At 38.0% G+C, this 13,419-nt stretch overlaps 1 protein-coding gene and 1 long non-coding RNA gene across 4 annotated transcripts in view; one reads left to right on the top strand and one right to left on the bottom strand.

Annotated features, from left to right (window-relative positions):
* The window catches only part of PCMTD1 (protein-L-isoaspartate (D-aspartate) O-methyltransferase domain containing 1), a 76,657-nt gene that overhangs the window by 13,535 nt on the left and 49,703 nt on the right, over positions 1–13,419 (top strand). The window lies entirely within an intron of this gene.
* LOC111760988 (uncharacterized) overlaps positions 11,524–13,419 on the bottom strand; it is a 65,742-nt gene continuing 63,846 nt past the window's right edge. For both annotated transcript variants that reach the window (XR_002794489.3, XR_009180387.2), the window contains one exon: positions 11,524–12,327. This is a non-coding gene — a long non-coding RNA (uncharacterized lncRNA). The remainder of the gene's footprint in view (positions 12,328–13,419) is intronic.

The following is a 13,419-nucleotide window of genomic DNA, read 5'->3' as shown; positions in this document are numbered from 1 at the left end:
AATATAAATTCCAAGTTTTGTCAAGGAATAGTAAAAGCTTATCTCTTGCCACTGATCCTTATTTCCTCTCTTGTATCCTGGGTGAGAAATAGGGTGATGGAGAGAGGATTTGGTTTGCAGGTACACATATTTAGGCTGGACTGGTTTGAATCCTTATGGAATAAAGTTAGTGTGAGAAGCAAATAATGGCCTCCCCAAAAGATCTCCCATCTTCTAATCCCTGGAACCTGTGAATATATTACCTCACTTAGCAAAGGGGAATTAAAGTTTCAGATGGAATTAAAGGTTATTAGTCAACTGATTTTTAAGATATGAAGATAATCCTTGTGAGCCCAGTACAATCACAAAGGTCCTAAAATGTGAAATAGGGAGATAAAAGAGAGAACTAGCAGCGTGAGAAGGACTTGGCTTGACAACGTGGGCTTTGAAAATGGAGGAAGGGGCCTTGAAGAGAAAATGGTGGACACTAGAAGCTAGGAAAAGGCAAGGAAACAGATTATTTCCTAGATCCTCTAGAAAGGAATGGAGCCTTTGACACCTTGGTCTCAGCACTGTGAGACCTGTGTCATACCTCTGACCTCCATAACTAATACATTTGTGTTGTTTTAAGCCATTAAGGTTTTGGTAATTTGTTACAGCAGTAATGGAAAACTAATACAGTAGGTATATTGTAGCCATTCGATTCCTTGGGGAAATGTTTTCTAAACAGTTATCACCCTTCCCTCCCCAGTATTAGCATTTACAAAACTGATAAAACTAGTTCTACTGTGTTTGAAAGGAGTAGATTTGAGCCCTGCCAGGTGGGATTCCTCTCATTTTTGCAGCATCTTGGAGGCACCTCTGAATTTTTCGAGCTTCTTCCTTTCTTTAATGATAAAATTAGTATTTTAAGCAGGTGAATCAAAATGGTATACAGGATGCTGTTGAAGTTGGAGAAAACTACAGGTATGAAGACCATTTTGAATGTAGAGGCATCTAGTAACAATAAGGATAGTGATAGAATGGGGTTTTCATTACTGGAAATGGTAGTCATTGAAGAGGGTATATGGTTTGAAAAGTGAGGGGCAGTGTAGAAGATTTTGGTTTCAAACATTAAATTTGAAATAATAGTGGACCTCCCCCCACCAGAACTTTTGAAATTACTCTAAAATCTTTTTGATAACTGGAAAATTGATGGTAAAGAGGATGATAATTTTGAATAAGCAGGGCAAGAAAAGAAAAACATACCTGCTATAAATTCCATGAGGCAATGTGCTGGTGGGGACGTGGGGAAGGAAAGTACAGAATCAACAGCTTATTTAAGTAGCTTTTTGGAGGCCATAAGCTGCAGTCTTTGTGAATTTGGTACAAGGAATCTTTCTAGTTTGGGTGAAAGAGCATTTATTGTTCTTGAAGAAATTTTATATATCCTTTGTTCTCACTGGGAAAGACAGAATATCCCTCTACATTCAGTGTAAGTACACAAATGCATTTCCATTATAGGCTTTCCAGCTGCAAAAAATTTAAAGAAGTACGGTAAGGTTGTTGAATAAAACAAATTACTGAAAATTGTTACCTTTAAAAGTAGTTTTGCTCCTCCCCAAAACATACCAAGACTCAATACATTCTAAGATAAAACAAATGCCCCTCTAGCATATAAGGCTGTCGTCTGACAATTACCACTTTTCATTGTATTTCATTTTTAGTATAGTAGTAAAATATATGGCTTATTTAGAATCATTTATTATTGTCATACTGCAAAATTGTTTTGTGCTAAATGGGTGATACAACAAATTTATTGACTTCATTTGTGCTTTTCTACATATTTGTTATTTTCCCTGTGTTCCTGTGACACAGACTGCTTTTTTCTTTTGAATGTTTTTTTTGATGGTCTTTTCCTCTACAATTTGAAATGTCATTAGCAAGAAAAAGTAACCTTTACTAATGCTTATCTTTGGCATTTGTTTCAAGAATTTGTCTTTGCTTTTTCTCTATCCCTTTGCTCCTTTTTTGGACCTCTATTTTTAGCCTGCTTACTATACCCAAATGAAATTTAAGGAGTTTTTCCAGTGGTTTTATTTTGTCCTTTTCCAGGTTTATAGATCTCCATAGGGCAGAAACAAGGAGTACCAGAAAGACCATGTCCTATAGTTAGCAAGCTCCTGTTCAGACTTGCTCCCATTAAGATGTCCTCCTGTGTAAAGAAAGCATGCTTGATTGAATATATGATAGGCTTTCCTGGACAGGAATGGAACATGGCAAAATTGATAGATGCTGTCCCCAGTCCTCTTAGTCACTGTTGGCCTTTTCTGTGGTAAGGATGGACAGCCTCCTAGGCACAGAAAAGCTTGTGATAAGTGTTTAAAATTTAAGATAGAGTAACTAAGATAATACACACTCCAATACTTAGAAGTTAAAATTGGCATGCTTATAGGATATAGCAAAAGTGATTCATATCCAAGGGACTGGAGATGATTTGCTGGCAGAACAGTATCTATTCTCAGTTGATTTTTATTATACAGTTGCTTGTCCTTCATTCCCTGATTTCCCAAAGTGGAGTCTTTCTGGCCTTTCAGGATTTTGTCAAGTCTGTGTCCAGTTAGGAGAGAAAAAACATACTGTAATTTAAACAGAGAATGTTTAATGTGAAGTATTAACTATTACAAGGAATTGGTTAGTAAGAAGTAAAGAAAACTCTTTAAAAAATACAGATATAGCAGATATTAGGAACAGTTACCACTTTAAGGGCTGAGAGTAGGTGCCCAAGGAGAAAGTCCACTCAGGCTGAGATCCAGACTTGGTTAGGGAAAGTGTAACTGGGGCTCACTGGGTAACAGAGAAGTTGCTGTGGTGCCTCCTGATGGAACTTTCAAAAATCTGCCCTCTGGAACTTGCTGGAAATCTGCCCAGGTGCCAGAGAAAGACATTCATGAAGAGGTATTTCAGCAGAGACAGTCTAAAAATCCCAAGGGAGGGAGCCAAGGGGGAATCTGCTGCCCAAGCTCTGCAGGAACCTGGTGGTGGAGAAGCCTTCTGAATGCCTGCCTTTCCAGTACCCCCCCGAACCAGGAAGCAAAGCCCTTTCCTCTGTACTGTCTCTCCAGTGCCATCAGCTGTTGCACTGGGTCAACACTAACCATCTATTGGAATTAATCTAGGAAATGGAATATTTTTTATCTGTACCTGAGGCATTTAATCTTTGGTGGAATCAGGGCAATGTATTCTGCTGCTTTATGCTTTTCTTGAAGCATATCTGTGTTGCTTTTGTTCCCTTAGCCAATCAGAAACATTCCTTCTAGCTAAAATAATGGTAGACTCCTTTTGACTTAAAACTTAGTTCTTTTATATTTTGTTGTTCCCAGTCAGCTGATTATGACTATTTCCTGCTTGCCTCCTGTATTCTCTCACATTTAAATGTAAAATAGAGTAATAGATCCTAGACCAGGTATTTGAGCACTATTCCTTTCTTTTTACTGCAATGGCTTAGATGAGTGGCTTTTCTACAGCCTTAGGTGGTACTCCCCAGTTCCCTGGTTTATTTGAACAATACAGGATTTTGTTGTGGTTGCTTCAGTTTTACAGAGAAGTCAAAAAGAAGGAATTTTATTTCAGAGACTCCATCACTTTTTGTACCTTTTCTTTTATGATGTATTAGAGTGAAACTCAGCCAAGACTCTGGAAATGTGGAGTCTATCAATATGACCTAGAACATCAATTTTTGTCCTTGTTGGGCTTCAGTTTTCTCATCTATGAATGATCGGGTGAACTGGATAATTTTAGGATTTTCTTTTTTACAGTTGATTATTTTTCTTGAATTGCTTTTTATAAATTTTAAAATGCTGTATGTCATTTGGACTTACATGCATAGGAAAATATATGGATAATGTCTTCACTTTTGTGTATACAAATTATTATATTGGAGATTCTAGAATGAGGTTTCAAGAAGTCAACTACATAGTTTGACTTTTTAAAAATCAGTACCTCACAGAACACATTAAATCTTTTCTTTCCCCAGATCCCAGCTATGTGTATATATATGTGTGTGTATATGTTTATATTTTATTTTCACAAATAATTCCCTTTCACTCCCATCTTCCTCTCCTAGGTAAGTTCTAATCTGCTCTCTGTCTTTGCGGATTTGCTGTTTCTAGTCATCAAACAGTTTTTATCTTTATGTGGTTTGCATTCTTCACTGAGCATAATCTTTTCAAGGTTCTTCCATGGTGCAGCGTATTTCATAACTGCATTTTTTTAATAGACAAGAGTACTATTCCATTGTTTGTATGTTTGTTTATCCATTGACTTATGATGGATACAGGTTGTTTCCAGCTTTTGGCTATTGTGACTCTTGTTGCTATAAATATTGGTGTACAAATACCTGTTTGTGGCCTTGCAGTCCTGTTTTCACTTTCTTTGGGTTATACACTTAGAATTGGGTATATTGGTCAGCCAAAGGGGTGCTGATGCAAAATATCAGAAATTGCTTGTTTTTTTATAAGGAGTATTTATTTGGGGTAGAAGCTTACAGTTACCAGACCATAAAGCATAAGTTACTCCCATCACCAAAGTCTTTTGCCATTTGTTGGAGCAAGATGGCTGCTGACGTCTGCTGTGGTTCAGGCTTTCTGGGTTCCTCTCTTTCTGGATCTTGCTTCTCTCTGGACTGAGGATTCCTGTCTTCCTGGGGCTGTGCTTCTGGGCTCAGCTGCTGTGCTCATTCTACAAGGCCAGCTGTAGACTATCAGGCAAACGGCTCTGTCTCTTTCCCCTCGGCTTCTGCCATGTGTAAAGAGCTGTTTCTGTTCCTCTGTGTTCATCTCCTGTGTGTTAACTTCCTGGGCTCCAGCTCAAAACCCCAACAGCAAAACTCCAATTCTGTCCTTTGCCGTGTCTTTTAATCCCCATCCCTTGGTGGGTGGGGACTCAACACCCTATTGAAGTGGCCCAGTCAAAGCCCTAATCATAATTTAATCACACCCAAGTACAGACCACTTTACAAACATAATCCAATATCTATTTTTGGAATTCATGAGCCATATCAAACTGCTGCAGTGGGTTTGCCAGTTCAAATAGTAATTCTTTAACTTTTTGAGGAACCCCCACCATACTGCTTTCCACAACAACTGCATTTTACATTCCTACCAACAGTGCACAAGAGTTCCATTTTCTCTGCATTCTTTCCAACATATGTTCTGTCCTTTTCCTTTTCTCCCCCCTCCCCTTCCATCCCCTCCCCTCCCCTCTCTTTCTTCCCTCTCTTCTTTATCTCTTCCTTTTTTAAAATTTTATTTTTTCAAAATTTTAAAGAACTATCATGCATACTGTGTATTTCTAGGAATTTTCCAATTCTTCTATTTTATCTAGTTCGTTGATGTATAATTGTTCATAATATTCTTTTATAGTCCCTTTTATTCCTGTAAGGTCAGTAGTGATATTTTTCTTTCTGATTTTGGTTATTTACATCTTTTCTCTCTTTTTACATTTCATTCTAGCTAAACGTTTATCAGATTTAATGATTTTTTTTTTCAAAGAACCAGCCTTTTGTTTATTTGCTCAGTTTTTCTGTTGTCATTTATCTCTCCTTTAGTCTTAAGTAATTCCGTTCTCCTGCTACATTTGGTTTACTTTTTGCTTGTTTTCCTGTTTCCTCATTGTGTGAAATTAGGTGGTGGTGGTGGTTTTTGTTGTTATTATTATTTTTGAGGTCCCAGGGCCGGGGATTGAATCCCAGACCTTGTATGTGGGTTCAAGCCACATCTGTTTCCCTAGCTTATAAATTTTATATTTTTCTTCTTTTTCAATGTAGATATTCATAGCTATAATTTTTCTTCTGAACACTGCCTTCACTTCATCACATAAACTTTTGGTATGTTGTTTCTTTGTTTTCATTTGTCTCTTAAGTTAAATTTCTAATTTCCCTTGTAATTTCTTCTTTAACCTATTGGTCATCTAGGCATATGCTTTTCAATTTCCACATATTTGTAAATTTTCCAGTTTTCTTCTGTTAATGATTTCTAGCTTTATTCCTTGTGAGAGTTTACTTTTTATGATTTCAGTATTTTAAAATTTATTTAATCTTCTCTTGTGCCCTAACATAAGATCTGTCCTGGAGAATGATCTGTGTGTACTTGAAAAGGATATGTATTTTGCTGCTGTTAAGTGAAATGTCCTATATATGTTGGTTAGATTTAGTTGGTTTATCATGTTGTTCAGGTCCTCTGTTTCCTTATTGATCTTGTTTTAAGATAGTCTATCTAGTATTGAAAGTGGTGTACTGAAATCTCCAACTATTGTAGAATTGCTTATTTCTCCTTTCAGTTCTGTCATTGTTTGCTTCATATATTTTGGCACTCTGCTGTAAGGTGCATATATGTTTATAGCTTGTTGAATTGACCCTTTCGTCAATGTATAATGATATAATACCCTTTTTCTCTTACAACACTTTTTGACCTAAAGTCTTTTTTGTCTTGCTCTCCTTTGATTAGTATTTGCATGAAGTATTTTTCTACCCTTTCATTTTTAATTTATTTGTATCTGTGGATCAAAAATGGGTTTCATGTAAACAGCATATTGTCGGGTTATGCTTCATTAGCCGTTCTTCCAGTTTCTGCCTTTTGATTGAAGAGCTTAATCCATTTACATTTAAGGCAACTCCAGATAATGTAAGATTTACTTCTGTCTTTTGCCAATTGGTTTTTTTTGTTTTTAAGATTTATTTGTTACTTTATTTATCCCTCACCCCCAATTGTTTGTGCTGGCTGTCTGCTCTCAGTTCTCCGCAATGGTAGTGTGAGCCAGCTTGCCTTCACCAGGAGGCCCCAATCCCTTGAGCCACATCTGCTTCCTTGCTAATTTTTTTTGCAAGTCTTATACTTTCTTTGTCCTTCCTTTCCTCCATAACTGCCTTCCTTTGTGTTCATATGAGTTTTTTAAATAATGAGCCTTATTATAAATCACTTAACCTTCCATTTTGTGTAGTTCTTTTAGATATTTTCTTTATGATTGCCTTGGAGATTACATTTAGCATAATAAATTTATTATGGTTTAGTTTGTTTTAATTCCAGTTTGACTTCAAAAACTCACACATGCACGGTACTTTTATTCCTACATACCTCTCTTTTGTGTTGTTCTTGTCACAGATTATCTCTTTATGCATTATGTGAACTATACCAACGATTTATGCTTGTTTTTTTAATGCATTTGAATTTTAAAACATAAAAAAAAAAACAGCTCTACAAATGAAAAATGAAATAACACTGGCATTTTCATTTACCCATGTTGCCACTTACACCAGATACCTTTTTTACTTGATCAGGCATTGAGGTACTGTCTAGTGTCCTTTCCTTTCAACATGAAGAACTCCCTTTAGCATTTCCTGTAAGACAAATCTAGTTAATGAATTCCCTCAGCTTTTGTTTGTCTAGAAATATCTTAGTTTCTCCCTCTATTTTGAAGGACAGCTCTGCCAGGTACATTGTTTTTGGTTAGAGGCTTCTTTTCTTTCAGCACTTTAAATATGTTTTTTCCACTGCCATTTGGACTCAATGGTTTCTGTTGAGATATTGGATGTTAATCTTTTTAAGGATCCCTTACACATGACATGTTGCTTCTTTCTTGCTGTTTTTAAGATTCTGTCTTTGTGGCTGGCATTGGGCAGTTTGATGATAATGTGACTCGATTTAAATCTGTTGGAGTTCATTCTGCTTGAAGTTTGTTGAGCGTCTTGGATTTGTATATTTATATCTTTCATCAGATTTGGGGAGTTTTCTATTATTATTTCTTCAAATATGTTTTTTTGGCCTTTTATCTCTTTTCCTTCTGGGACTTCTATGATACATATTTTGCTTTGCTTGATGATATCTGTATTAGTCAGTCAAAGGGGTGCTGATACAAAATACCAGAAATCTTTTGGGCTTTTTAAAGGGTATTTATTTGGGGTAGGAGCTTACAGATATCAGGCCATAACGTGTAAGTTACTTCTTTTACCAAAGTCTATTTGGAGGAAGATGGCTGCCAACTTCTGTGAGGGTTCAGGCTTCCTGGGTTCCTATGTTCCTGGGACTTGCTTTTCTCTGGGTTCAAGCTTCCTTCCTCCCTGGTGTTGGCTTCTCTTTTCTCTGGTACTGACTTCTCCGGTCTTCAGCATCAAACTCTAACATCAGAAATTCCCAACTCTCTTCTTCCCCATGTCTTTTATCTGTGAGTCCCCACCCACCAAGGGGTGGGGACGCAGTGCCCTAATCATAACTCAATCATGCCCAGGTACAGATTAGATTACAAGCATCATCCAGTATTTCATTTTGCAATTCATCAATTATATTAAACTGGTACAGTGTCCTACAGGATCCTCAGGCTCTGTTTGTTTGTTTGTTTATTTCTGCTCCTCAACCTTGGTGATCTTAACCTTGGCAATTTCAGCTGTTTTGTCTTCAGGGTCACTGCTCCTTTTGTCTGCCTCCTCCAGTCTTTTCTTGGACCCTTGTATTGAATTTTCCACTTCAGTTATTGTACTTTTGAGTGCCAGAATTTCGCCTTGGTTCTTCTTTATGATTTCTGTCTCATTACTGAAATTCTCATTTTGTTCTTGTATTGTTTTCCTGGTTACCTTTAGTTTGTCCCTGTATGCCTTTAGTTCACTAATCCTCTTTTTGTGAGTTGTTCTAAGATCTTTGATTAGTAATTCTAGAGACTGTGCTACCTCTGGAATATTTTCTGTCACATTTTTTCCCCCTTATGGACTGGGTCATACTTTCTTGTCTCCTTGTATGTTTTGTAGTTTTTCATTGAGAACTCCATATGCTGACTGTTACCTGTGCATACTCTGGAAATATAGTTCTCTCACTCTTTTTAAAAGCAAGCAAAACAAAACAAAACAAAACACACACACACACAAAGAAAAGGGAAAAGAAATACTAACAAATGGACACCGCTGCCCGCAAAAAAAAAAAAAAAGCAAAGCTGAAAACAAAACAAGGAAAGAATATAAGGAAGTGCACTGCCTCACCAAGCCTTTTGTTTTGTGCCAGTAGGAAGCCAGAAGTTGCTGCTTTCCATTCTGAAACCTAGGCCAGCATCCCTGCTTGTTTTTCAGGGATCTGAAATCCACCCACACCCCACCACCCCACCCCAAAAAAAGAGAGAGAGAGAAAGCAAAAAGTGGTTTACTGGCTCTTTTTGGCTCTGTAGATATTGGTATAAGGTCAGAAGACTCTGCTTCTGAGAGAAACTGAGGCTAATGTCTGCAGCAACAAGAGAAAGAGATAGAAGAAACCCAAACTATGAAAAAGTACACTGCCCCTTTAAGTCCTGGTAAATTGCTAATCTGAGCCCAGAAGCTGCTGCTGTGAAGAGGGCTGAAACCGAGGCCAGAGTCTGTGCTGTGCCCTCAGGAATCTGCCAAACAAGGAAAAGCTCATGGGCAGAAGGAAGGGGAGGGGTGGTAGTAAAGCCAAAGTAGATGCCCTAGGTTCTTAAGTCCTGGTGGGTGCTTTTGGGAGGTTCTTCTGGCTTGTCTTGTGGGCCAAACTAAGGCCAGCTTCCATGCTGGTCCCTCAGGGATTTCCCCAGACTGACCCCTACCCTCTACTCCACCTTTTACAAGAGAAGGGTTCTTCCGCCAGTCCTGGCTCCAGTCCCAGGTTGTGGCTACGATTCCTGGTTGCTTTCCTATAGGTGTCTTTAGCTGCTGTGCAGGGCTGAGCAGTGGGGGCTGGTCACTGGTTCTGCTTTCACTTACAAAAGCTGGACTCTGGGCAGCCTCTTGCTCTTTCTGACACTCCTGTAAATGTTCTAAATGTTCATTTTGGTGCCTGGGGTACTACCTAGTTAATTCTAGTCTCTTTCCAACTCTTTCATTTTTCTAGTGGAAGAAGTGATTTGTAAACCTTGCTACTCATTTTGTGCTTGTTCTCCCCTAGTTTGTTTTTGAGTTGGCCTCATTTTCTTGCTTTTGCTATAGTGCAAAAAAGGAATTCAGATACAAAAAAAAAAAGCTCTTGTAAACTTTTTATAACCTTATATTAGTTAAGTTTGCAGATCAAGAGAATGATTTAGATCAAGAGAAAAAATATAGTATAATGCCTAGGTTGTTTACAGGTTGACTTTCCGAATACATTTTAAAAATCTTTTGGGCATTTACCAGCCTTTATGCACTGCTTCACACTAGATAATATTTGTAAAACAACTTAAAATATTGATCGTTTGTGAAATTTACTGTGGTTAATATTGCATTAATAATTCAGAAGAAATTCAGTATAATTTTCTTTCCTTCCCCTGTGTGTGTCTATATCACATGTTCTCTTTCTTTCTATATATGCTTGTATGTATATGTGGTAGATTGAATAATTTCCTCCAGGAAGACATGCTCAAGTCCTAACCCATGTGCTATGGGTGTGAGCTCATTTTGTAAAAGGGATCTTCAGTTCTTAACCCCAGGTCCTTTGAGATGCTATTTAGGTGAGGCAGAATTGAATGAGGATAGTCCTTATTCTAATCTAACTGGAGACCTTATAAGCAGAGGAAATTGGACAGAGATAATTGAACAGGAGGAGACAGAGACAGATTGCCATGTAATAGGCACAGGCTGATAGCTAGCAAGCCACCACCAAAATGCTGTAGACTTTGAAGAAGGCATGGCTTGCAGATACCTTGATTTTGGACTTCTAACCACCAAACTGTGAGCCAGTAAATTCTTGTTACTTAAGCCAACCAGTTTGTGATATTTTGATAGCATCCCTGGCAAACTAAATGTACTTAAATGTAGCTTTATTAATTCAAATAGTTGAAAGTTACATGTTTAAATAGTTTATATTCTGATGATATTTCTTTTGGTATCACAGGTTCATCTTCTGTCTCTGACTATTCCAGTTCTCTTTGATTTACATAGATTATGAATTAATGAAATACATCAATTGCTTTTTCTTTCTTCCATTTTTTCTTAGTTTAGTTTCACCAACTAAATTGTAAGTTCTCTAAGACTTTTTACTATTTTATTATATAATATACAATACTTTGAGTGCCCAGTACATTATCTACAATATACAGTACACATAACATATAGTATATGTACAGTATATTTAGTATAATATATTCATATAAAGGAATATATAACTTGTCCAGCACATGGCTATGTCTCCTGTTCTTTCCAAATCATTAATACTTAGGAAACTAGACTAACTTAAAAATTAGCTAGGGTCTTGACTTAATCTCTTTGTTATAAGGCATGCCAGTCTTAGAGGCAAAACAAACCAGTTTGTGTTTCTGTGTAATTCAGATATTGGTTTTCATTCTTTCATTTTTATTGAATGTCATGACAAAAGTATTTTATTCATTCACTTAGTCTCTCATCATTTACTGATTACTCCCCTGGGTGATAGGCCCTCAGCTAAGTACTAGAAATAAACAGGTGAATATCATATAGATCCTTCCCTTGAAGAGACCATAATCTAGTGGCAAAAGACAATAATAACTTGGTGTAGAGGTGAAATAGAAGTATACTTGTTTTAGTTTCCCAAATGGCTGCTGATGCAAAGTACCAGAAGTGTGTTGGTTTAATAAAGGGTATTTATTTGGAGTAAAAGCTTACAGTTCCCAGGCTGTGAAAACACCAACTCGCGGCACCATAAGAGGTCCTTTGTCATCCAAGTCAGCTTCCCCATGTTGAAGCAAGATGGCGGGTGATCTTGGCCTGATCTCTGCCTTCCCCTCCAGGCTGTACCAGATCCCGGAGCTCAGCTGAGGGCAACCAGGAATAGGGCTTTTCTCTTACCAGACCTCTTTTCTCAGGCTCAGCTTCTCCTCTTTCTTCTGGATTTCAGCTGCAAGCTATCAACAAATGTTTCATCTCTCCCTGGGGCCTCAGCTGCTTGAGCTGCTGCTCTGTGTCACATAGCCAGATCAAAAAGTGCAGAACGCTTTGCTTTTTTAGAGGATCCAGCACAAGGGTAGAGACTCAACCTTTGTTATGTCTTATTGAAGTGGTTCTTTTGAAAAAAGGTCTCTTACCCACAGGAGTGGATCTACTTACAAACATACTCTTTCTCTTTTTGGAATTAAGAAAATAATTTCAAACTGCCACAATACTCAAGGTATTTTATGAGCATTGAAAAAGCCATCTGATTGTCCTGAGGATGGACTTAGAGCTAAGTTTTCCAGGAGGAGGGAACTCTTTAGTAGCTCTTAATGGACAAAAAGGAATTTCCAGATAGAGAATGAGGGCATATGCAAAGACAGGGAGGCATGAAGAAACATGGTATGGTCAAGGGACCCTCAGATAATTCCTAAGCAAAGGCTATGGGAAGAGGTATGGTTGGAGGTGCAGTAGAAGAGCGCAGATCAGGCCGGGCACCACTGTAAATGGGAAGAAATGGTGTTTACATTTTTAAATGGTTGAGAAAAATAAATAGAATAATATTTTGTGACAAGTGAAAATTACATGCAATTCAAATTTCAGTATCCATAAATAAAATTTGGACATTAAAGTCATGCTTTTCAATTTACATGACTGCTTTTGTACTCCAGTAGATTTTAGAAGTTGTGAAGGAAACTATGGCCCTCAAATGGGAAAATTTGTCCCTGTGTTGAAAATGTTTGTTGAACCCTGGGGTAAAGGACTAGTAAAGTTGAAGATTAAATGTAGTGGTAGAAAAAGATGAAAGATGAAAATAGAGGATAAAAAGGGATTTGGAAGTTGGACAATTGGATGAGAAGATCCCCAGAGTTAAGTGACTTGCAGATATTGTCTACCTTTGGGGACTTAATAGATTGTTTCCTATACGTTGAAGATGCCTCTGATAGTAAGAGATGAAGAACGGAGAAGACTCCAGAGAAGAAGTAGAGATGCCAGAGCTCCAGTAAAGGTGGAAGAGTTGATTTTTTACTGTCCTCAGGATAGGAAGTGGGGAGATTATTATTAATAAATAGGAAAATGTAATAAGTAAAAATGCAAAACATGTTTTCCCACACCTTTTGCCAACAAGTCTTTTTAATCATTACCAATTCTATAGGGAAGTGGACTTGGCCCAGTGGTTAGGGCGTCCGTCTACCATATGGGAGGTCCACGGTTCAAACCCCAGGCCTCCTTGACCTGTGTGGAGCTGGCCCATGCACAGTGCTGATGCGTGCAAGGAGTGCCCTGCCACGCAGGGGTGTCTCCCGTGTATGGGAGCCCCATGCGCAAGGAGTGAGCCCCATAAGGAGAGCTGCCCAGCACAAAAGAAAGTTGAGCCTGCCCAAGAATGGCACCGCACGCACAGAGAGCTGACACAACAAGATGACGCAACAAAAAGAAACACAGGTTCTTGGTGCCGCTGACAACAACAGAAGCGGACAAAGAAGAACACACGGCAGACAGACACAGAGAACAGACAACTGGTGGGGAGAGTGGAGAGAAATAAATAAATAAATCTTTTAAAAAAATACCCTGTAGTCCAAAAACTGTCT

This window comes from Dasypus novemcinctus, chromosome 14 (genome assembly GCF_030445035.2).
Source record: "Dasypus novemcinctus isolate mDasNov1 chromosome 14, mDasNov1.1.hap2, whole genome shotgun sequence".
In the NCBI taxonomy this organism is placed as follows: domain Eukaryota; kingdom Metazoa; phylum Chordata; class Mammalia; order Cingulata; family Dasypodidae; genus Dasypus; species Dasypus novemcinctus.
This window is presented reverse-complemented; position numbering and strand designations above follow the sequence as displayed.